Below are 24,815 nucleotides of genomic sequence, written 5' to 3'. Positions count from 1 at the left end.
AGATTACCGGCACAGAATAGAGACCCCAGAAATAGACCCACACAAATACAGTCAATTGATCTTTGACAAAGGAACAAAGGGAATATAATGAAGCAATGATAGTTTTTTCAACAAATGGTGCTGGAATAACTGTACATCCACATTCAGAAAAATGAATCAAAACACAGACATTACACCCCTCACAAAAGTTAACTTAGAATAGATCATAGCCCTAAATGTAAAACACAAAACTATAAAACTCCTAGAAGATAACATAGGAGAAAACCTTGATGACCTTGGGTATGGTGATGGCTTTCTAGATACAACCAAAGACATGATCCATGAAATAAATAAGTGATAAGCTGAACTTAATTAAAATTAGAAACTTCTGCTCTGCAACAGACAATGTCAAGAGAATGAGAAGATGAGCCACAGACTGGGAGAAACTACTTGTAAAAGATACATCTGATAAAGGACTGTTATTCAAAATATACAAAGAACTCTTAACAATAAGAAAATGAACAGCCTGATTTAAAAAATGGGCAAAAGATATGAACAGTTACCAGAAGATATAGAGATGGCAAGTTAGTATATGAAAAGATGTTCAACATCACATATTACCTCATTTTAAACCTATGACCCATCACACATGCTAGTCTTAAATAATTTATTCCTCCTCTCAGCTCATTCAGCACTGTGTACTTCTCAGGCCATGTCTCATTTTATAGTGTGTGTGCATTACAACCTGTCCCCTCTGACATGGTAAGCATTTTGGGGGGCATAATGGCCATGTCATCTTCTTCTGTGAGGTTCATAGAATGTCTGAACAATGATTGAACCCAATAAGTGCTTTGGGCTTCTTGATTTTAATAAAAATAATATCAAGTGCCTATAATGATGCTGGGCATATAGTAGGTACTCAGTAAATGTCAATTTCCATCCCTCCTAGTGTGTCACAAGTAATCAGAGAAGGTGTCTGAATTGATTGTGGGCAATAATTCTCAAGGGTCCAATGAGTTTTATTATTGGTTATTATTATCATTGGTACTTTTCCAAAGCACCAATGCTGATTTCATTTATTTCATTAAAATCTGATCGATAATTGTAATAGATAACCTAGAGGGGAGTATCTCACAAAGTATAACTCTTTTTATGTATTTCATTTCAAAACAAATGCACTTTTGTGTTCATTGTTAATGTTATATATTTTGCTATATTTTATTTCTGAAACAAGTATTTTAATATAATTTTGTTTTTCTTTATTTGGATAGAAAACCTGAAAAATTTGAAAACCCTAACATTACCAAACTATGTTTTGTGAAAGATTTCATGAAGTTGTCAATGTGTATTCCCTCCAAAAAGAGATATGATTTGGGACGTGTTAGTTTAAGAAAGTTTTTAATATACCTATGTGCATTACGAAGCCCCAAGAAGGAGATGTGATATTCGATTGCTTCCAATAATACATAGCGATGAAACCATTTGTTGCTGTTCAGATTTTTTTTGAATACCTGTTAATATTTCTCATCATTAGGAAAACATTTTGGAAAGAATGTTGTAAGGTGATGAATTTTCATCAACATACAATGCAATGTACTTCAATACAAAGGAAGAATTTGAAGAGTTCATCTTGCCACAACCAGTTTCAATGGAATGTAAGGAACATGAACAGATTGGAGAATGCTCACTAAAAAAGCATTTTATCATTGTCTGGCTGCTTTGGGTATAAATATGAACCACTTTCAGAAAGGATCTTTCATTTAAATCAGATATAGCTTTCTAAGTGAATGGCATTTGAACACCACACATGTATTTGTTCAAATGAGATTACAATGTTTTAAAATGTTGAGAGTGTATGTTCTCTGAAATGGATGTAGGGACCAGAGAAGAAAGAAATACTGAAAAAATTTTAAATAGAAACATGGTCACACTGACAAAAGGAGATCCCTGGCTCTGAGAAGAATGCTCATTCCATTGGGTTCCATTTAGTCTGAGTGATGATTTCAATGCTGCCATCTAAACTGACACTGAGATGAACAATAAAAATGAGTTTTAGTACCTTAACACGGGAAATAGGATTTTTCTCATTCATCTCTTTAAATAAAATAATCTAAAACAATGAGAAATAGTCATCATTTCTTCTGTCCCTTGAATCTAGTTGAGGAATGATTCCATTAGTCACACCGGGTAAAACAATAAATGAATATCTCCTCGGAGGTTTTACTGCATAATTTACAAAAGTAGGCAGTAATTTATTATCTCCTGGAGATTACCGTCATGAACTCAGAGGAATTCATCCACTTTATCTCTATGCAATACATGTGGCAATTATGGCATTTTTTATTACTAAATAAAATATTTTCATTAAATCCTTGTGCCACAATCTTATGGGATTTTAAAATGATCTTTTCTGATCTTCAACTGAGTAAACTATGGTCTCTCGTTTCATCAGTTCTAACTTTTTATTATTGCTGGTGTTCTTAAGTTTCTTAAAGTAGAATTTTAAGACCCAAACATCTAAGTTTTTCACTCCTGATTAACATTCTATTTAGAAAGTTAGAATTTGTTTTAGAAAAGATTTTTCTAAACTATTTTGTATTTGTCAAAAGAAATATGGAGAGAGAGTGAGCAAGCAGGGATGGAGGGAGAGAAGATGGGAGAGGAGAGAGAGAGAGAGAGAGAGTGAGAGACATGCCCTATACTCTACCAATATCTTCTTCTAGGAAAGACATGAGTAGTATGACGGCTCATCCCAGGAAGCTGCCTGGTAAATATTCAGAAACCCTGCGAGCCAGTTGTTAAACTATTGGTAGCTTGAAATCAGTCTTGGTGTACTACTTAGCAAGTGCTACAAATGAGGGATGTTTGTTGTTTGTTTTTTTTACCAGTATGCCCATTGGGCCCATAAACTTATTAACATATGTTTGAGAAAATATAACAACATGTTAAAGATTATGAGAAATCCTGTAGTTAAAAAAAGGAGTATATTTATTAGACCAAATATTTTCCAAATTTCATGAAGAAAAAGCTTTCTGAGTATATATAATCCAAGTAAGTAATTTTTAAAATAAATTTTTAATGTCTCCCCTAGAAAGCATGCTCTAGCCTGTGACACACAGAGACATTAGAAAAACTTGCAAATTATATATCTGATAAAGCGTTCATATAAAACATATACAAAGAACTCACATAACTCAATAGCAAAAAAAAAAAAAAATCTGAGTAAAAATGGGCAGAAGATCTGAACAGACATTTTTCCAAAGAAGACATACAAATGGCAAACAGGTATATGAAAAGATGCTCAACATCACGAATGGTCAGGAAAGTGCAAATAAAAACCATAATGTTATATCACCTCGCAACTGTTAGAATGGCTATTATCAAAAAGACAAGAAATAACAAGTGTTGGAGAAGATGTAGAGAAAAAGGAACCCTCGTACACTGTTGGCGGGAATGTAAATTGGTGCAGCCACTATGGAAAACAGTATGGAGACTCCTCAAGAAATTAAAAATAGAATTACATATGACCCAGCATTTCCACTTCTGGGTATTTATCCAAAGAATACGAAAACACTAATTGGAAAAGACATATGCACCCCATCTTCATTGCAGCGTTATTTACAATAGCCAAGATAAGGAAACAGCGTTAAGTGTCCATCAAAGGGTAAATGGATAAAGAAAATGTGAGATATATATATACACACACAGTCACAATGGGATACTGTTCAGCCATAAAAAAGAGGGAAATCTTGTCATTTGCAACAACATGGATGGATCTTGAGGGTATTATGCTAAGTCAGATGGGGAAGACAAATACCACGTGATTTCACTAATACGTGGAATCTAAAAAACAAAACCAAAACAAACTCATAGATACAGAGAACAGATTGATGGTTACCAGAAGGGAAGCGGGTTGGGGAGGTGGGCAAAATGGGTGAAGGGGTTAATTGTATGGTGATGAATGGTAGCCGGACTTAACAATGGTGATCACTCTGTAGTGTATACAAATATCGAATTATAATGTACACCTGAAACTTATATAATGTTGTATACCAATTTTACCTCAGTAAATAAATAAAAGAACAAATTCCTTGAAAATCACGTCATATCAAAACAAAGAAAAGAAGAATTACAAAACCTGAATAGTGCTACATTTATCCAAGAAATTGAATTCATAGATAAAAATCTTCTTACAAAGAAATCCACATGCCTGAATGGCTTGACTGGTGAATTGTATCAAATATTGACCTAAGAAATCTTACTAATTCTACATAAACTCTGAAAATAGAGAAGAAGGATTACTTCCCAACCAATTTCATAAGGCCAGAATAAGTCTAATTCCGAACCTGACAAGGTCGTTACTAGAAAATAATCAGAGACCTATATCACTTATGAACATAGATGCAAAGATACCTAACAAAATACTAGCAATTTGAATCCAGCAATTCATAAGGAAGATAGTGCACCATGATGAAAGGTGCTCATCCCATGAATACAAGGTTGAAAATCAATCAATATAATTCATACACTAACAGAAATTTTTGTAATGGTCATTTTCTTTCCAAAATTATACAGCTTTTTAGGTATAGCCCTATTTTTTTGGTGAGCCATATTTGAAATGAGTGGCAACTGATTGAATAAGCACTGGCCCTTTTTAAATTAACTCTACCTGGGCATTCAGCTGCTTATGAAACATAAACAACTTGCTCCGTTCCCATTACTAACCAGAAATCAGATGAACATTATTTAAATCTTACGTAATATGTTCGTCTAATCTCCTTAGGCCTATGTACCCAAACTATCAGCCACTGAGTCTTTTTAAGTCACGTTGCCACATGAGAAAGGTAGTGACTTCTACCTATTATGCCAAGTTCCGGAGCTTCCAGCAGAAAAACCCCACAGGTTGAGGCACTTTTGTCACAGTTATCCAGGGCTGCAGAACCTACACTGCCGAAGCAGGTAATTGTGAAACCCAAACCAGCTGGTGGCCGAGCTGTGTGAAAGCATCTGGCAGATGGATTGCCAAACGCTGATCCAGGGCTGGATGGTGACCTGCTTACTCAGTAATGTGCAAGTGTGCAATTATGTTTTCCAGCCTCCCTTTAGAGTAGACTCAGGTATTACTGAATTCCCAAGTGACCTCCAGCTCCTAATCCCCCTCAAACTAGGTGGTTTCCTGAGCGACCTAGGCTAGTCATTGGAGTCAACAGGGTGGAAATAAAGTAACCATGTCACTCATGTTTCTCATTTGCCTTCACTTGTGTAATATATACACAACTTGCAGATGGCTTATAAATGCAAGATGTGTTTAACCAATTAAACTGGTGACTCATAGGGAGTATGTATATATTCATATAGATGTATATGGAGGCTACAAATTGATTCACACTCCAATTAATAAATCATGATTTACGAGTGAATATCTTTTTCATTATCTTAAAAAATAAAAGCAGCCACTCTTTTGACAAGCACACTTAAGCAATTGATAATCTTTATACTGAATAATATAAATACTAGATAATTAATTATTTATAAGTATTTATATTACTAAAGAACCTATGTGGGTTTTGTTTTGTTTTTGTGGGGAAGACTAGTTCTGAGCTAACATCTGATGCCAATCCTCCTCTTTTTGCTGAGGAAGACTGGCCCCGGGCTAACATCCATGCCCATCTTCCTCTACTTTATATGGGATGCCACCACAGCATGGCTTGACAAGCAGTGCATGGGTCTGTGCCCAGGATTCGAACCTGCAAGCCCCGGGCCACCGAAGCAGAGCATGGGAACTTAACCGCTATGCCCCTGGGCCAGCCCCAAGGACTTATGTTTTATTGGTGGTCAGCGGACTAAACTGTGGGACTTACCATACATAGATGAGAAATGACAAAGAGCAAAGAGCCTTCTTGGAAGGCCTGGTTTAGTTCAACACAACTGGTTGAAATCCACCACTGGTCATTGGGACTGAAAAAGGTCCTATTGTCACAGAGTTGTCTCAATGTAACCTACCCTCTATTCCCTATAGTTTTTTTCTGAGCATTATGAGTGTGGGATCTCTTTCTCAGAGCCCTTTCTATGGTGCAACCAATTGTCTGGGGCTGTCCTAGTTAAGCACAGCTCTATGGGACAATGCAGTTCACAGCACTATTTATGCCCTGCTACTTCCCTGCTGCTAACTTTTCCCGTGGATAAAACCTGTTTTGTATTTATACCGTATCAGTATGCTGGAACTGCTGTAACCAAGTACCGCAGACTGGGTGGCTTAAACAACAGAAATTTATTTTCTCACAGTTCTGGAGGACAGAAGTCCAAGATCAAGGTGTCCACAGGGTTGGTTTCTTCCAAAGCATCTTTCTTTGGTTTTGGGATGGCTGTCTTCATGTTCACATGGCGTTCTTCCTCTAGGTGTGTTTGTGTCCAAACTTCCTCTTTCTATAAGGACACTAGTCATATTGGATTAGGGCCCACCCTAATGACCTCACTTAAGTATTTCTCTAAAGACCTTATCTCCATATTAGTCACATTATGAGGTACTGGCTCTAAGGACTTCAAAACAGGAATGAGGGCGGACACAATTCAGCCCATGATATGCACTATATGTTCCCAGTGGTGTGAGTATCCATGCCTCCTTTTCCCAACAGTAGACAAGTGTTTATGTAAGATCATGTTCCACCTGTGACCTTTCTGTTCCTTTCTGATGAAATATTATATCACTTCTATACCATAATTTAACTTTACATGTATTTGTTCCTTGACTCCAAAACTGGTTTGCAAACTCCTCGAAGGAAGCACCTATGTTTAAAACTAGTGGGTGCACAAGTGTTAATTAATATAAACTGATATCTAAAAGGAAAAAAGCTTATTTTTTCCCATCTCTGTCCATAGAGATATAGGAAGTGTATTGTCCTTTTGAGGCTAACAATTTTATATGGATTAAAATATAAATAGTAATTTGAAATCATCCTCTCAATGCTAAAGCAGACTTTTAAACAGGTAAGTGATACATTCATCTCACCCCCACCCCCATTCCCCTGCATGCTATAAGTTATGGCCTTCACCAAAGAGTGGCATACAAAGAAGAAAATTGAAAATTCATCATTTTCCAGTGTGGTAATATTCATTTATTCATTCAATAAGGATTTATTGCTTTGCTATGATGTGCCAGGTACAGGGCTTGGTGCCGGTAATACCTTAGTGAACAAGACATAGATACGCTATAGAATAGTAACTGAGTTTAGATTTTTACATCTCAACCACTTCAGTGCAGATTAGCATATGAATGAACTATACAACGTATTTTCAGTCACAGTTTTGGTCTAGTCTTTGATATTCTTCCTCTATCATATGAAATAGCTTTTCTTTCATAAGCAGAAGAGGAGCAGAATGAAATAGAGAGCTCTGCTACTCCTTGGCCAATTTCTTTATCAAATTACATTTGGAAATATCTATTTAATTGGTCCCTCCAAGGCCTGTAAGCTGAAAAATTTATGGGCTCTTATGTGGTGACAGACTGAAAAGTGGTCCAAGTGATTTTTGAAAGGTGCCTACCAAAATAAATGAGTTTTCCCAGTGATATCTCTATAAGGTCAGCTGACAGGTGAGGATTCAGCAATTCAGGGATTTACATCCTATTAGACTTAGGATGCCCTATTAGATGAGAGCCATATGACACACTGGGCCAATTACATTTTTCCATGACATTTTCTAACTGGAAATAGAAATTCCTTCCTTCCCATGGTGGATTCTATGGAATGGGGTGCTCAGGAGTTTGGTCGTGTGGAGCGAAGCCCTTCTGAAATCAGCAGTGATGGAGAACGAAGTCCATACAGAGACCCCAGATCACGCTTGGTATACAAAGCTACACAATTGGACTTCTTGTCACCACCTCCAAGGCTAATCCCTGGTCCAAGCCATCATCACCTCTCACCTGCCTACTAACTGATCTCTCTCTCTGCTTCTACCTTTGTCTCTTTCAAGTCCTTTCTCAATGAGGTATCTAAAATGACGCTTTTTTAAAGTTTAAGTAAGGCAATGTTACTGCTTGGCTGAAAACTCTCTAATGCTCCCCATTTCATGCATGCACAGTAAAAGCCGAGGTCTTTACCAGGGACTACCAGGCCCTACTCCATCTGTCCCTGTTCCTGTCATCTGTTCTTGGAGTGCAAAGACTGCAGAGGAGAGAAGTAGAAAATGAAGTCAGAGAGGTAATGGGGACAGATAGAATAGGACCTTGCTTTTCTGCAGACACACCAGGCGCACTTCTCCTTATTATTCCTTAGCATAGAATGTTCTTCTCCCACATATCTAGATGGTTCTCCTTTGCCTACTTCAAGACTTTGCTCAAATGGAAACTTTTCAGCAATCTCTGACCTGAATATCCTATTTAAAATCAAATAACTTTCTAGCACTTCTTATCCCCCTTCCCTGCTTCATTTTTCTCTATATCAGGTTTCATTAAATTCTTACGTACTTACGTACATTCTTAATATATTTCTACATTGCATTATCTATTTATACCCTCTAGAACATAAGTTCTACCCCAATGTCTAGGCCAATGCCTGGTATGAAGGTAGTAACATTAAATCTGTAGTTATTCTAAGAGTGAATGAAAGTCATGGACAAAGCTCTGGATTGTATTTGGGTAACTTTTGGAGAACTACCAATTAAGCTTTGTAGCAATACTCAGCCAAAGGTCTACCTTCACCATTGACACTAGACTGTTGGAATTTTGGTATAAATGGGTGGGAGGTGAAAGAGACATGAGCACAGAATCAAAAAGTTCTTAAAGTTAGAATTGCAATTTTGGGTAGAATGAAAGTCTTGGATGGGGTATTTCAGGTGGAAAGTCAGATTTAAAATACATTATCTGTTTTCACTAAATTAATCAAGTTTAAAAATATGTTTTATAGATTTCTAAACTAGAAATGAAATTTTATACCACCTTCCGCTGACACACAGTTGTTGTTGTTTTAAATAAATTGGATTCCTTTGGAGGCAGCAAAAGATGGTATATGTCAGGCTTCCTTGGATGAGTTCCAGGCATAGCCCTGCATCCAGTACACTCAGGGATTTCTGCAAATGTGGGTGTGACTCTGCAGTTTGCAATGAACCGGGCTTTGCAACCACAGTTGCAGATTTCTTAATTTCTTTGTCTGCCTTTATGCATTATTTGCTGCTTTGAGCATGAGAAACTTCCTCAGCAATTTATTTGCCATGAATTGCACGCAAGAAAAGAAGATACCAATGCAAGGAGCCACTTTATAATCCCCCTGGAATGACTTCTCTCTTTTTCTAGGGCCACGTGGTTCTCTGTCTTTGTAATGACTATTATGTCCCAAACTGCTGTTAGAAGAACACATGTATTCTGCTCTGCCTTTTAGCTAAGAGAGACCAACACGATTCAACCTCAGAAACATCCCCCGTTTCCTGGAATTCATTAATCTTTGTGTTGCATCCTAAATAACATTATCAGTCCCATCTTGAGTGTCAATTCTCCACATATGACTATTGAACTATGTGATACAACTGTCATGTGATTTTTATTTAACAGAGATAATTAGAACATCCCTCATACCTAAAGCCAATAAACAACCTATAAATTAAACCACATTTTTAGGCTCTAGAATTGAGTAAAAAAGGACACTAAAAAATAAAGTTCTTTTCCAAACATTCATTTTAGGAATTCCTTTTGTGTGATTTTAAATTATCACTTTGTGTGCTCAACATTCTTACATCATTTTATTCACCTTAAGTGTTATATTTCATCGTAATATCTTAAATTGCCTCTTGGGCAAAGTCCATTAAAAAAAAAAAAGAGAAGAATCCATGAAAGCAAATGCAGTTTAATGTCTTCATTAACCGTTAAAAATATAATAAAACCTTGATGTGTAAATTAGTGCAGCACCATTTTGCTCAATAGTTTTAATTTTAGTTACTCAAAACCATAGCGGTCAGAATCCATACAAATGAAGGTTTGAAAGCTAGGATAAACTAAACACTAAAACAGAGTTTAGCTTTGCATTTTGTCATCTGTCCTCCTCTGCATTCTTAGGTTCAGACCCTGGAATATACAACAAATTTAGGGATCATTCAGTCGTAATGCAACAAGCAATTATTAAGTGCTCATTATGTCTCAGGTGCTGGTACTAAGCAAGACTCAGTGTTCATTTGTTGGTATTCCAATAAAATAATCTGCATAACGTGCTTCTCGCTGGCACTGCTGGATCTAATGCGAGCCTGTTTAACCTTAGCTGTCATCAGTGCTATTGCAAAGCCATAAAAGTACATCCTGGTCCATGTGCCCAGGGCTTAACAGAAAGAGAGTCAACCAAGTGAAAATCAGACTTTGTGTTTAAATAGAAACCTGGAAAAGGCTTCAAATGTATTTAGTCTACCAACAGTCTTCCTTATGTTTTTATTTGGGTTCCATGGGAATGGGTTTCTGTGTGGGAGCTTTGATGCTTTAACTGCAGGAAAATATATGTATTTTCTTTGGCAGATTTTAAAGAAAGCTCTATAAAGGCATCCAGACAGATAGGGGCAGATGCTGGAGTAGAACTGTGCAGTGAATTTTATGGAATCCTAATAATTTTTTTTTAATTTTTACATAATTTCATACGTAAAATAGTGGCAAGAAACAAATAATACTACTGCTTCTATTTTCCAGAAATTTGTGAAAATCTAGTGATTGTTGAGGATTGTTTTGAATTGAGTCTGAGTGTGAATAGGAGTGCATACTAACTAAAGGTAACGTGGATTCAAAGTGATGTGTCAAAAGCACAAATTAAGAGCAGATTTCATCAGGAAAAGGAGGGGAATTGTGGGTGCCCTAGTCCTGGTATTTTAGAGTGTTCCCTACATAGGACTGTGGAAGGGACTGGCCATTTAAGGAAAGTAAGAACTGAAATCTTAGATCAGATCCACGTTTCATTAGTCCAGAGGAAGGTCATCATTATTTCCTCATTAAGATACCAAGTTGTCACCACTGACAATGACTGTTTGCTAACTTCATCCCACACATTTTCCCCAATTCTTTCTTTTTTTTTTAATTTTATTTATTTTTCCCCCCAAAGCCCCAGTAGATAGTTGTATGTCATAGCTGCACATCCTTCTAGTTGCTGTATGTGGGACGCGGCCTCAGCATGGCTGGAGAAGCGGTGCGTGGTGCGCGCCCGGGATCCAACCCGGGCTGCCAGCGGCGGAGCGCGCACACTTAACCGCTAAGCCACGGGGCCGGCCCCCCAATTCTTTCTTCTCTCTCACTTTTTCTAAACCTCTATCTGTGCTGTTCATGGTACCTTTTACAGATATCAATGTATGTAGGTTTATTTAAGTGAAAAAGTTTCTTATTTTATTGATTCTACATTTATTCCATTCTAACTTCAAGGATTAGAGTGGTTAGGATTTCAGAATTTAGTTAATACACCCAAATTCACATTTTTTACTATTAAAAATATAAACCACTCTCCCACTAAAAAAAGAAAGAAACAAAGCAAGCAAACAAAACCTGCTAAAGTTGCCCTTTACCGTTAAGGGAAAACCCAACTTCCTTAACATGGTTAATCTCTCTATCTGGCCTCCTGTCTCATCACCTGATTCCTGCCACACCGCACTTCCTCCAACACAGAATAACCGAGACGGCTCAGGCCTTCATTGCTGCTATTGCATATTGCTGCAGAATGTAATAAGCAGTTGCTTTCATCATGTGTCACATAGCTAAGTCTCCATTGACTTTACTTATGTTTGCAGTCTGTAATGAATCCTATAAGTTTAGGAGCCAAGTGGTATGTCTTATTTACCCTACAACTATAGTCATCGTTCATGTTTCAGTGATTATATCCCGGTCCAAGAGTAACAGGATTTGGAGGAGAAATCTCTGTCCTTTCTACGTTTAAACTTCAATATATTTCCTTTCAGCTTGCATCATTTCACACTCTATTATTATTTTATCTAGAAATGAACATCTACTTATTTAAAAGTTAAATTTGTCAAAATTACGTATGTGCTTCCTTTTTTTTTTTTTTTTTTTTTTTGAGCAAGATTTATCCTGAGCTAATATCCATTGCCAATCTTCCTCCTTTTGCTGGAGGAAGATTCACCTTAAGCTAATATCTGTGCCGGTCTTCCTCTATTTTGTATGTGGATTGCCATCACAGCATAGCTGATGAGTGGTGTAGGTCCATGCCAGGGATCCAAACCCACAAACCTGGGCCACCAAAGCAGAACGCACTGAACTTAACCACTACACCAGGGGGCCAGTTCCCAGATGTGCTTCCTTTTAATCCAGCTATTCCATTTCTCAAGATGTGATGAATGTGTATTTTGAAACATAAATAATCTGATTTATTACAAGGTTGTCTGTTTCATCATGAAGATCATAACAGATTGGCAACAAAATTCATGTCCGTCAATAGGGTACTGTTTGAATAAATTATGATATACTCATATCTAAAGCTGGAAAAAAGAATGAGGAAACTGTTTTCTGGCGTGGAACATATTCTAAGATATACAGGCATATTGCAGACATATTGCAGGTTTGGTTCCAGATCACTACAATAAAGGGAATATCTCAATAAAGCGGGTCTTGTGAATTTTTTGGGCTTTTGAGGCTTATGAAAGTTATGTTTAGGGGCTGGCCCGGTGGCGCAGTGGTTAACTGTGCGTGCTCTGCTGTGGCGGCCTGGGATTCACTGGTTCGGATCCCGGGTGCGCACTGACACACCGCTTGGCAAGCCATGCTGTGGCGGCGTCCCATATAAAGTAGAGGAAGATGGGCACGGATGTTAGCCCAGGGCCGGTCTTCCACAGCAAAAAGAGGAGGATTGGCAGATGTTAGCTCAGGGCCAATCTTCCTCACACACACACACAAAAAAAGTTATGTTTACATTACACTGTGGTCTATCAAGGGGTGCAATAGCGTTATGTCTAACAAAATGTACACATCTTAATCAAAAAATACTTTATTGCTAAAAAATGTTAACCATCATTTGAGCCTTCAATTAGTCATAATCTTTGCTGGTGGAAGGTCTTGTAAGAAAAGTAATATTTGCAAAGTGCAATAAAATGAGGTACTGATAAGTAAAAAATAGCAAAGGACAGAAGAATATACATAAAATGTGTTAAAAAAATAAATATATTTCATAGAATATCTCTATTTATATTGGGGTAGAGTGTCTCTGGATAGATCACAAGAAACTTCCAACATTTGTAATCTCCAGGGAGAGGAGATGAGAGTGTTAAAAAGACTTTTTATGTATACGCTTTAGAACATTCTGAATTTTAACCATGTAAATCTACTACCTATTCCTAAATAATTAGAATTTTAATTAAAAAAGAGAAGTTTGCCAGGTAAGATGGCAGATTGAATGTGTGAATCCACATTTGCTTCCTCTCCAAATCCCAATGAAACAAAAGTGTTTAGTTCCCTATTACTGCTGTAACAAGTGATCACAAACTCAGGGTCTCACAATAATATAAATTTGTTATCTTACAGTCTGTCCATCAGAAAGCCAACACAGATCTCACTGGGCTAAAATTGAGGTGTCGGCAGGGCTGTGTTCATTTGTGGAGGCTCTAGGGAAGAATCCTTTTCCTTTTCTTCTCCAGATTCTAAAGTCAGCCCCAAATTCCTGGCTCCTGGCCCCCTTCCTCCATCTTCAAAGCCAACAACACTGCATGTCTCTGACCCTTCTTCCATATTCACATCTTTCTCTAACCACAGTCTGGAAAGATTCTCTGCTTTCCAAGAATCATGTAATTAATTTTGTGTCAACCTGGCTAATCTCCCGATCACAAGGTCATTAACTTTAATCAAATTTGCTAAGTCCCTTTGCCATGTAACACACTCACAGGTTCTATGGATTAAATCATGGACATCTTTGGAGGGGGATACATTATTCTACCACTGACAGTGATTATTTTTTTTTAATGACACAAACCAACAAGAACATGAGACTTGGCATTTTGGAAACTGGAGTATTCATAGAAGCAAGGAAAAGAACCTACGAGACACAAGAGAACTGAATGCTCTGCCTGCAGCGGGAAAAATTGAGAACTAAGCCTCTATACATCTCAAAATCCTCAAATCTCTGAATAACGTGGTACTGTTAACCTTTGGAAGTGGGAATGAAGCAATAGGAACTTCAAATAAAGAGAATTATTTGAAACTCTATTTAAGAAGCATGACAATTTCCCAGGTCCTCTCCACATTTCTGCAAAGTTGAAAATTATTTCCTCTCCCATGAAGGAAAGACAAGATGATTACTCTTTAGACAGAGTGAGTAAAACAAATGGTCTCAAGACACAGGACAAAAGGTCCAGGTAAGGGCGAAAGTATCCTATTGAAATAGGGGTAACATATACATATTAGATCTGAGGCCCCCAGTTCTCTTATCCCTCTGAGCTCCTAACATGTTTGCAGCCAGAAATGGCTAGAGAGTCAAAGAACCATCCATAGTGAATACAACTTGCCTAAGTGGAAGAAACCCAAGGATATTGCCATCAGAGGCTGTACAATTAGACATTCCAGCCAGTGTCCTCTGGAGCAAAGTTCACAGCCAAAGCCCACCCCTAGGCTTAGGGCACCTTCCACTTAGAAATTAAGCCCCCTCACTTTTAATTATGTAACGATAACATAGAAATACTAGTTTTCTGAAGAAAGCCTCTAACTTGAAACTAGAGGCAACAGCAAATAAACAAGAAACAGTTCCTTGGAGAAAACAAAAACTATGGTGAGAGACACAATCTTAGAAAAAAGTTATTACAAAGAGGACGTAGTATACCTACAAAACAAGAACAGAATGCTACAAAACGGGAAACTTCCAATTAAAAGGGGAAAAAACTCTTCTAGCAGACGTGGAGAAGTCAAACTCAGTGAAATGGTTGAAATATAATGTTGAAGGAATCCTCAGAGAGTATAGCAAAAATACAAAGCAACGAAAAAATAGGAAAAAGAGATTTAAAAAATTAAATGACCGATCCAGGAGGTCCAACATCTGAATAAAAGGAGTTTAAACTTAGTATTTAACTTGGAGAAATAAAAAATGTAAAACCAAAAGGAGCTGCAAGCAATAAATAAGTAGTTATGTTGCAGTAAGGGACTGTATTTTGTTATTCATGCAATTGCAAGGCAAGTGTGAAAAGATCTCCCTTTGACAGTAGATACTTAAAGTTGCTTGAAGGTTAACTTTCAGAGAACGCAAAATATGACAATATAGTAATCTAGACAACTAAAATGCATGAGATAAACATGAGATGGGGGAAATTGGCATATTTGGAATAATAAATGAAGGCTGAGACAAGATATTTGTAAATATATCATTCTCTTATGAGAGCCAGAGACAAAATATCTAATGATTTTCTCATGTTTGAAAGGTTAGCAGCAGGAAATTTAAACTACAACAGAGAGGATATAGGTTCAACTGTGGGGGAGAAATCAAGAAGTCGACGAAAATAAACAATTGAAGTAGTTTACACAAAATATTACTTGCACGTAATCTCTTAAGGAATTGGATTTTTTAAAAGGAACTTATTCCAGTCCATAAAACATAATAGAAATTGAAGGAAAGTCAGAATTAGAAGTGTGAAGAATATATGGGAAGGAAATTGGAATACCAGTAATGCAAATTTTTTTTGTTCAATAAAGATGATTTTCTATTATGTACAGTATTTTTTAGAAAGTGTTATAAAGAGATTAAATAAAAATGGCCTGTATGGTTATTACCTTAATTTGTTTATCAAATACTTCAGTTTCCTCCCTCTTTGTTTGTTTGTTTGAAATATATGTATTCTTTTAGAATTATGAAGCATATATGGTATAAAAATGTCATTTTTTAAATAATGCATGCAATTTACAAAGAAATAGCGTGAAGTGCTGATTAATAGAAAAGAAAAAAGATAAAATTTTTATAGAAAGGTGAATTGACAACTTCTCAGCATAAGTTCTGTACCATTTTTCCTGGAGAAGTTTTGAACTTTGTACCAAGAGAGAGCCATTGCTTGGTAGAGAGACCCTCAAAAGAACCGCTTTCCCTGTTTAGGTTCTTGCGTTCTTGTAATTTCTTACTCAGAGAGCAGCTAAGGTGTACTTCTAAACGTAAAAATCAGATCATTGTCCTGTGTAAAGCTTCTCATGGTTTACCTACATACTTAGAAGTAAACAAACAATAACAAAACTTTTACATGCTTTACAAAGTCCTACAAGGTCCCACATGGTCTAGCACCTGCCTATCTCGCCAACATCCTGCTACTCACTGCATGCTCCAGCTCCTTGGCCAATAAGCCCAACTTATACTCACCTCAGTGTCTTTGCACTTGCTCTTTCCACCTTAAAGGCTTTCCTCCCAGATTTTCCCATGGCTTACTCCCTCACTGCATTCATGTCTCCGCCAAAATGTCTTTGCCTCCACCACCCTATCTGCATAACTCACATTGCAAGCCTCCAACAGCCACCACCTCATTGTCCCTAGCACGCCCTGATTAATCTTCCCAACACAGCTCCGTAGTGGGAAGCGAAAGGGAAACGCGTCCTCCTGAGAACTTAAAGTGGCAAATTCTAACTTTCTGTAGACGTGCATGTGTGTGTGCTCAGAGCTTGAAGCTAGCTTCATAGATTCAAAACTCATGTAATTAAGATAGTTTATTGATGAGAAGACTAAGGTTAAAAGGAATAAGTAAACTGAGCAAAGTTACACGCTTATCAATTACTGCAGCCTGGATTTATATGCAGCGTTAATGTCTCCAGAGTCTATGCTTTCCATGTGTTATGTTTCCTTCCCAAAGTGAGCTGATGCATTTTAGAGTTTGCCCTACTAGTTACTACAAATGGAAACTAGGTAAAGCAAATGGGGACAGAAACCTATGCTCTCTGATAAATAAATGCTTTCCTTTGAGCACCCACTTGCTCAAATTAGCCCAATTCCTCTCTCTCTTGTGTCTGTTCTCTTACAGAAGTTATACAAAGACACTTTGGATTTGGATTCACTATAGATATAGTGAATATATGGTATTTATTATTGAAGTATAATGGACATACAATAAGTTGCATGTACTTAAAGTGAAAAGTTTGGTAAATTTTGACACATATTATATATATATATCCCCATGAAACCATGACCATATCAAGCTAGTGGATGTATCTGTCACCCCTAAAATTCGCTCATGCCGTACTCGCCCCTCTCATTCCCAGGCAAACACTGATCTGCTGATCACTTCAGATTGCTTGTATTTTCTCGAGTCTGATATAAATGGAATCAATCTGTATGTACTCTGTCGTATGGCTTCTTCGTTTTTTGTGTGTGTGTATGAGGATGACTAGCCCTCAGCTAACATCCGATGCCAATCTTCCCCTTTTTTTTTTCCTTGAGGAGGAGTGGCCCTGAGCTAACATCTGTGCCCATCTTCCTCCACTTTATATGTGACGCCACCACAGCATAGCTTGACAAGCAGTGCCTCGGTGCGCGCCCAGGATCCGAACCTGCGAACCCCGGGCCGCCAAAGCAGAACGCGCTCCCTTAACCACTTGCGCCACCATGCCGGCCCCCTGTTGTATGGCTTCTTTCATTCAACGCCATTACCCTGTGGTTCATCCATGTTGTGGTGTGTATTCTAGTTCATGTCTTATTGCTGAATACTCTCTCGTCGTGTGGATATACACAATGTTGTTAATCCTCTCACCTGTTGGTGGACATCTGGGTTGTTCCCACTTTTTGGCTGTTATGCAAAAATCTGCTGTGAACATTTGTTTAAAAGAATTTGTATGGACACGGTCTCTAGCGTAAACACTTAGGAGTGAAATGACTAGATGTTAGGTAAGTATACGTTAATATCTTTTAAGAAATGGCCAAATTGTTTTTCAAAGTGTATGTAGCGTTTTACATTTCACTCACAATGTAGGAAAGTTATTGTTCCTCATCATTCTTGCCAACATTTGGTATGGTTAATATTTTAAATTTTAGTCATTCTAGCGATGTAGCTAAATCGCGCTGTTGTATTTTGCATTTCCCCAGTGACTTACGATGTTTGGCGTCTTTTCCTGTGCTTATATGTAACCTCTATATTTTCTTTGGCAAAGTGTCTGTTCGAATTTTAGGCCATTTATTTGAGTTGATTGTTTTCTTATTATTGGATTTCAACATTATATATTTTATATATTATGAACACAAGTCCTTTATCAGATGTAGGCTTTGCAAATACATTCTCCTAGTCTACGGCTTGTTTCCCCATTCTCTTAACATTATCCTCCAAAGAACAGTTTTTAATTTTGATAGTTTAATATATCAATTTGATCATGCATTTGATCTAATATTTAAGAAATATGCTTAACCATAAGGTCCAAAAGATTTTCTTCTACGTTTTATTCTACATAATTTAAATTTCAAGTTTTAAATTTACAGCTATGATCCATTCTGAGTTAATTTTTGTATATGTGTAAAATATGCATCCAATAACTTCCTTCCTTCCTTCCTCCCTCCCTCCCTCTCCCACTCCCTCCCTCCTTTCTTCCTCTTCCTTCTTTTCTTTTTTTTCTTCTGTCACATATGGATATCCAATTGTTCCAGCACCATTTTTGGAAGACTACCATTCCTCCATTGAATTGCCCTTGCATCTTTATCAAAAGTCGGTTGGGTCAATATTTAGACTCTATTAAGTTGTGCTGATTTATTTTTCTACTTGATGACAACACTACACTGTCTCGAATACTACAGCTTTATAATAAAGCTTGAAATCAGGGAGTTCTAGTCCTACGACTTTGTTCTTCCTTTTCAAAACTGTTTTAGCTATTCTAGATCCTTTGCATTTCTATGTGAATTGTAAAATCTGCTGGCCAATTTCTACAAAAATTCCTTGTTAGGATTTTGAAACTGTAAATCAATTTGTGGCACATTTCATCGTAATATAGCTGTAAAATTTCCATAGATACCCTTTACCAGGTTGAAGAAGTTCTCTACTATTTCCAGTTTGCTGAGAATATTTATCAGCAATGGATATTGGATTTTGTCAGATGTTTTTTCTGTCTATTAAGATGGGTGTCCTTTTTTGGTTTATTACTATGGTAAATTATTTTATTTTCAAATGTTAATCCAACCTTGCATTTTTGGAATAAATCAGATTTAGTCATGATATATTAGTCTCTTTATAGACTGCTGAATTTCATTTGCTAAGACTTTGTTTAGAATCTTTGAATCAAAGTTCGTGAGTGATACTGGTAGTACATTTCTTTCTTGTAATGTCTTTTTCTATTTTTTGTGTCAGGGTAACACTGACCACATTGAATGAGTTAGGAAGTATTCCTTCCTCTTCTATTTTTTAAGGCTTTGTGTGGAATTTGTATTATTTCTTTCATAAATGCTTGGTATGTTCCTTCTTATCGCTGTATACTCTCTCATTGTATGGATATACCCCAATTTTTAAAAAAATTCATTGCCTGTTGGTGGATAGTGAAGCCATAAGGAGTGGAGGTTTTTTTCCCTCTTGTGGGAAATATTTAAGCAACATATTCAATTTCTTGAATAGTTATAGGGATATCCAGGTTTTCTGTTTCTTCTGGTATGAGGTTTGTTAGTTTGCGCCTTTTAAACAACTTCTCCATTTCATCTAAGTGGCCAAATTTATCAGCAGAGTTGTTTAAAAAATTGCCGTGTTATCCTTTTATTATCTGCAAAATATATAGTGATGTCACTTCTCTCATTACTAATACGGGCAATTTGTATCCACTTTCTTATTTTTCTAACTAAATTAGCTAAAGATTTATCAATTTTATTATTGTTCTCCAAGAATGGAGTTTTGGTTTAATTAATATTTCTATTGTTTTTTGGTTTTTTATTTCATTATATTATTTCATTTCTAAAGCTTACTTTGAATTAAAGTTGCTCTCAGTCTTTATGCTATTGCTAAACAGTTTATTATACATATGTTATACACTTCACAATACAATGTTATTATTTTTGTTTAAGTAATTACATTTTAAAGGGATTTAAAGAATACAAAAAATATCTTATATATTAACCCCCATACATACCAATTACAATTATCTTCATTTTTTTGGGCTGGGGGTGGTGTATGTATGCTTGTAGATCCATATTTCCATCTGGTACTATTTTACTTCTTCCTGAAGGACTACCTTTAAATTTTCTTTTAGTGTGAGTCTGTTGGTGATGAATTATTCCAGATTATTTTTTGTGTGTGAGGAAGATCGACCCTGAGCTAACATCTGCCAATCCTCCTCTTTTTTGCTGAGGAAGACTGGCCCTGGGCTAACATCCATGCCCATCTTCCTCCACGTTATATGGGACGCTGCCACAGCATGGCTTGACAAGCGGTGTGTCTGTGCACACCCGGGATCCGAACCGGGGAACCAGGGGCTGCCGCAGCGGAGCGCGTGCACTTATCCGCTTGCGCCACCGGGCCAGCCCCTATTCCAGCTTTTATATGTCTGAAAAAAAGTTTTATTTAGTCTTTATTTTTGAAAAATATTTTCACTATGTGTTATACAATTGTAGGTTGACATACTTTTACTTTTAGTATTTTAAAAATGTTGGTCCTTTGCCTTCTTGCTTGCATTGTTTCCAATGAAATATGTTGTCTTCCTTATCTTTATTCTTCTGTATTTTACATGTTTTTTTCCTCTGACTCTTCCTAAGTGTTCTCTTTGTCACCTATTTTGAGTAATTTGAGTATGATATACTTTGGTGTAGCTGTCTTCATATTTCTTGTGCTGTCTTCATATTTCTTGTGCTGTCTTCATATTTCTTGTGCTTTGGATAATTGAGCTTCTTGGATCGATGGGTTCATAGTTTTCATCAAATAAGGAAAAATTTTGGAAATCCTTTATTCAAATATTTCTCTGTGCATTCCCATTCAAGGATTCCAGTTATATGCACATTAGTCCCCACGATTCTCCCAAAGCCAACTGATGCATTTTTCATTTTTAAAATTCTTTTTATTTTCTTCATATTTCATTTTGGCTAGTTTCTTGGTGTCTTCAAGTTCACCACTATTTTCTTGTGTGTTAAGTTCCATTAATACCTTCCAGTGCATTTTTCATATCAGACATTGTAGTTTTCATCTCTAGGAGTTCAACTTGGTTCACTTTTATATTGTGGATTTTACTTTGTTGTGTGCTTGATATTTTTGTGTTCCTATGTATATTCTTGAGGTTGCTTTGGGATGTAATTAAGTTACATGTTAATAGCTCATCCTTTCAGATCTTGCTTTTATGATTTGTTAGGTGGGACCAGAGACTGTTTAGATTATGTTTAATTATTCCTCACTACTGAGGTGAGAACTTTCTAAGCCTTGCCTACCAAATGGCCCATGAATTATGCAGTTTTCCAGTCTGATGGGGCAGGTACAATTCTCAGCTCTGGATGGGCTCCAAGCGCTGATATAAGCCTTTCTTTCTCTGACCACAGGTAGTTTCCTTACACAATGTGCTGATCAACACCTTACAGAATATTTGAAGGGGACCCTGTCTAGATCTCTACTGTTTTCTTTCTGTGAACGTCTCTTTTCTCTTGTATTCTGTCCCACAAATAACCAACTCGTTCTCACTGAACACTCAACTTTATCTTCTCAGCTTGGGGACTACACTAGGCTCTGCCCCAGTTCTCCTACTCTGTGACACAACCTGGAAACTCTCTCAAGGTAGTAAGATGGGGCTCATCTTATTTGTTTCCCAGCTTTCAAAGGTTGTCGTCCCTTTCACCTGATATCATTGTTTCATATATTTTGTGTGTTTGTTAATTTAAGGTGAGAGGATGAACTCAATCCCTGTTTCTCCATTTTGACTGGAAACAGAAGTCCATATATTCGTTATTTGTCCTTCTAAACATGCTCACTGGCTTCCCCTTCCCTATCCTTCCTCTCTCACTTAGGGATTTCTCCAGAAATTGCTTCCTCAATAAAGTGTTTTCATAAGAATCCCCATGTCAGCCAGGCTTCCAGAGAACCCAATCTAAATTAAGCAGTTGTTTAACTTACCACATCCAAAATGAAATTCTTGCTTTTTCTCAGCCCCTGCCTCAAAAATTTTTTTCTCACCAATCTTTCCTTTCAAAGAAAAAAAGGTACTGATATCAACCCAGGATCCAAGCAAAAATAGAAGAGTCCTCCTTGATTCTTCTCTTTCCAATCTATGCAAGTTCTATCAATATTACCAAAATCCATCAAATCTCCACCTAATCCAAGATACTATGAATTCCAAGATACTAAGAAGTTATGGACTCCTTTAAGTGGATTCCTAACACTTATGCTTCAACCTTTGCTCATTTATAATCCATTCTCCTTAGAGCAGCATTGTCATTTTCTGAGCCAAACACTGTAGTTTCCATACAATCCCAAACTAACAAGTGTGAAGTAGGAAATAAATAAAATTATGTTAAAATTTTAAAAATTATGAAGTGTCCTGACTTTTCTTTTCTTTTTTTTTTTTTTTTTTTGGTGAGGAAGCTTAGCCCTCAGCTAATATCCATTGCCAATCCTCCTCTTTTTGCTGAGGAAGATTGGCTCTGGGATAACATCCGTGCCCATCTTCCTCTACTTTATATGTGGGACGCTGCCACAGCATGGCTTGATAAGCAGTGCTTAGGTCCACGCCCAGGATCTGAACCCATGAACCCCAGGCTGCCAAAGCAGAGCGTGCAAACTTAACCACTATGACACCAGGCCGGCCCTTGACTTTTCTTATATTCAACTAAATATGGTCCCTTACCTCAATCCCAATTATACCAAGTACTTCTATGCATAAGTTCATTAAGTTAAATATTTGTCTCTGAATAGCAATAAATATTGTAGAATTTAATGAAAACAGGGTTCTATATAGCATAGATTAAATCATATTTACCTAAATCCTAAAGAAAAAAGTATCACAGAATATGGCCAACCATATTAAAAGGTAGATTAATTAATGTGTGCATATATACGTATCTGGAAATCTATTTGGTGGAAATCAAACTACCTAATAAAAACAATATTGCATGTTATTGATATTTTTATTTGTTATGGAGTTCATTATTCTTATAATTTTATTTCATTTCTTATGTATATAATAGAGTGAATTAATAACATTTTCTACAAAAATTATTTTCAATCATTTTCTTCATTTCAGTAAGTATTCTTTCCACATCTTATCTCAAAATACCCTCAGAAAACACAATGCCAAGCAATTTGTTTCCTTTGCAAAAATCTCAATTTATGCATTTTTCTACTAAATCACTTTTTATGTAAAAAATCCTTTATGCTAAGAGAATTACATGGTTGAGTATATTAAAGTAAAATATTAAAAATACTGGCAATATATTAACGCAATTTTGGTGGAAATGGTTCAGACAACTGAAAAGTTTTTATAAGATAGTCCTGCCACATTTAAAGCATAGAAACCTCAACAACAGATGAAATGTAAGTCAGAGGGCAAGTTCTGTTTTTCTTCGTATTGCTTTGTGTGGGGTCATTTAATCATGGTTCTCATCACCGCAATCAAAAATGGTCATGACATACGAAAAAGACTACATTAATCCTTCCAGACTCAATATCAGATAATGAGCTAAAAAAAGCCCTTCCAGCCGCTTCCTGTGGTGAACATTCGTTGTGCTCTGTTTATCAAATAGCTCCTTTAACAAGAGTACATTCTTCGTTTTATTACATCTGTTTTTAAGTACCATCTCCTTTTAGACTTCATCTTTTGTCAGTGGCTGTCACTGGTGATAAGGAATTCTTCAGAAGGTGAAAAGTACAGTAAGGATGAACCTCTGACTTAGGGCAGGACCTTTCGTCTAACCAAAGAAGGGCTACATTTATGAAAGTCATTTTCATTGAGGGAGTAGATGTATATTTGTCTTACCTCTTAACTAAAACGGAGTTTTCTTTCCTAAAGCAAACCCCCATCTTAATTGTTAAGCCACAAGCTAGTTCTAGAAGAAAGCTTCCACTGATTTTAATTGTTCTAGATACCATATATTTCTCTGTATATCTCAGTTCAAATTTAATAGATAGTCTCTTATCCTGATTTGCTTACCGATTTTGTCACACTTATAGTCATTAGAGATAGATGTCTTTGGAGAGCTTTTGTAGACCACCTTGGATAAATAAATACATTTCAACGTATGAGCTACTAGCTTATTTTTCTGAAAATGTTGCTTTCTCAGCATTAGATTTTGGCATATGTTTCTGTTTTATTACAGTACATAGGATGGGGCCTAAAAATCATCTTCTAACCTAAACACACCCAGAGGAACAGAAGAACAAGTCCAATTTTAATACCGTTTAATTTTATACATAATACAAATGAAGTACTTCATTTTTCAACAATTTGATATAGAACCAGTTTTTTTCACATACAAAAATTTCACTCAGGAAAAAACTTGCAATTTAAAATAACAATGTTGACAGAAATTACCAAAAAAAAAAAATAAAAGGAATTTTCTCCTATGCTGAAGGAGAAGGCTTGGAATTTCTAAAATCAGAGATCATTTTTTTTCCATTTGAAGTTACTGATATTGAAATGTCTATTTACTCACAACATTTTGGCACCCATTTATGTTATAAAATGAGATATGTGTGCAGAGTTTGCTCAATTATAAGACTAGTGCTGTCAAGGGCAGCATTAAAATCTAGATATAAATTTCTCCCTGGTCCTACTATTCTTAATTTTCCCCCAGTCTTGTTCAGAAGCTCTCTTTCTTGAGAGTAATCTTCTCTCTGTTAACATAGTATTCTGCCAAATAGTACTTCAGTTAGTTAACGGATAGCATTTTGATGGTGGGAGTGGGAATAAGTATTGAGGTAAGGACATACCTTGCTAAAAGGAATTATTATAGACAGCTAATTGCAATTAAAATGCTTCATAA

The sequence above is a fragment of the Ceratotherium simum genome, chromosome 32 (genome assembly GCF_057802395.1).
Source record: "Ceratotherium simum simum isolate JZ-2026a chromosome 32, ASM5780239v1, whole genome shotgun sequence".
In the NCBI taxonomy this organism is placed as follows: domain Eukaryota; kingdom Metazoa; phylum Chordata; class Mammalia; order Perissodactyla; family Rhinocerotidae; genus Ceratotherium; species Ceratotherium simum.
This window is presented reverse-complemented; position numbering follows the sequence as displayed.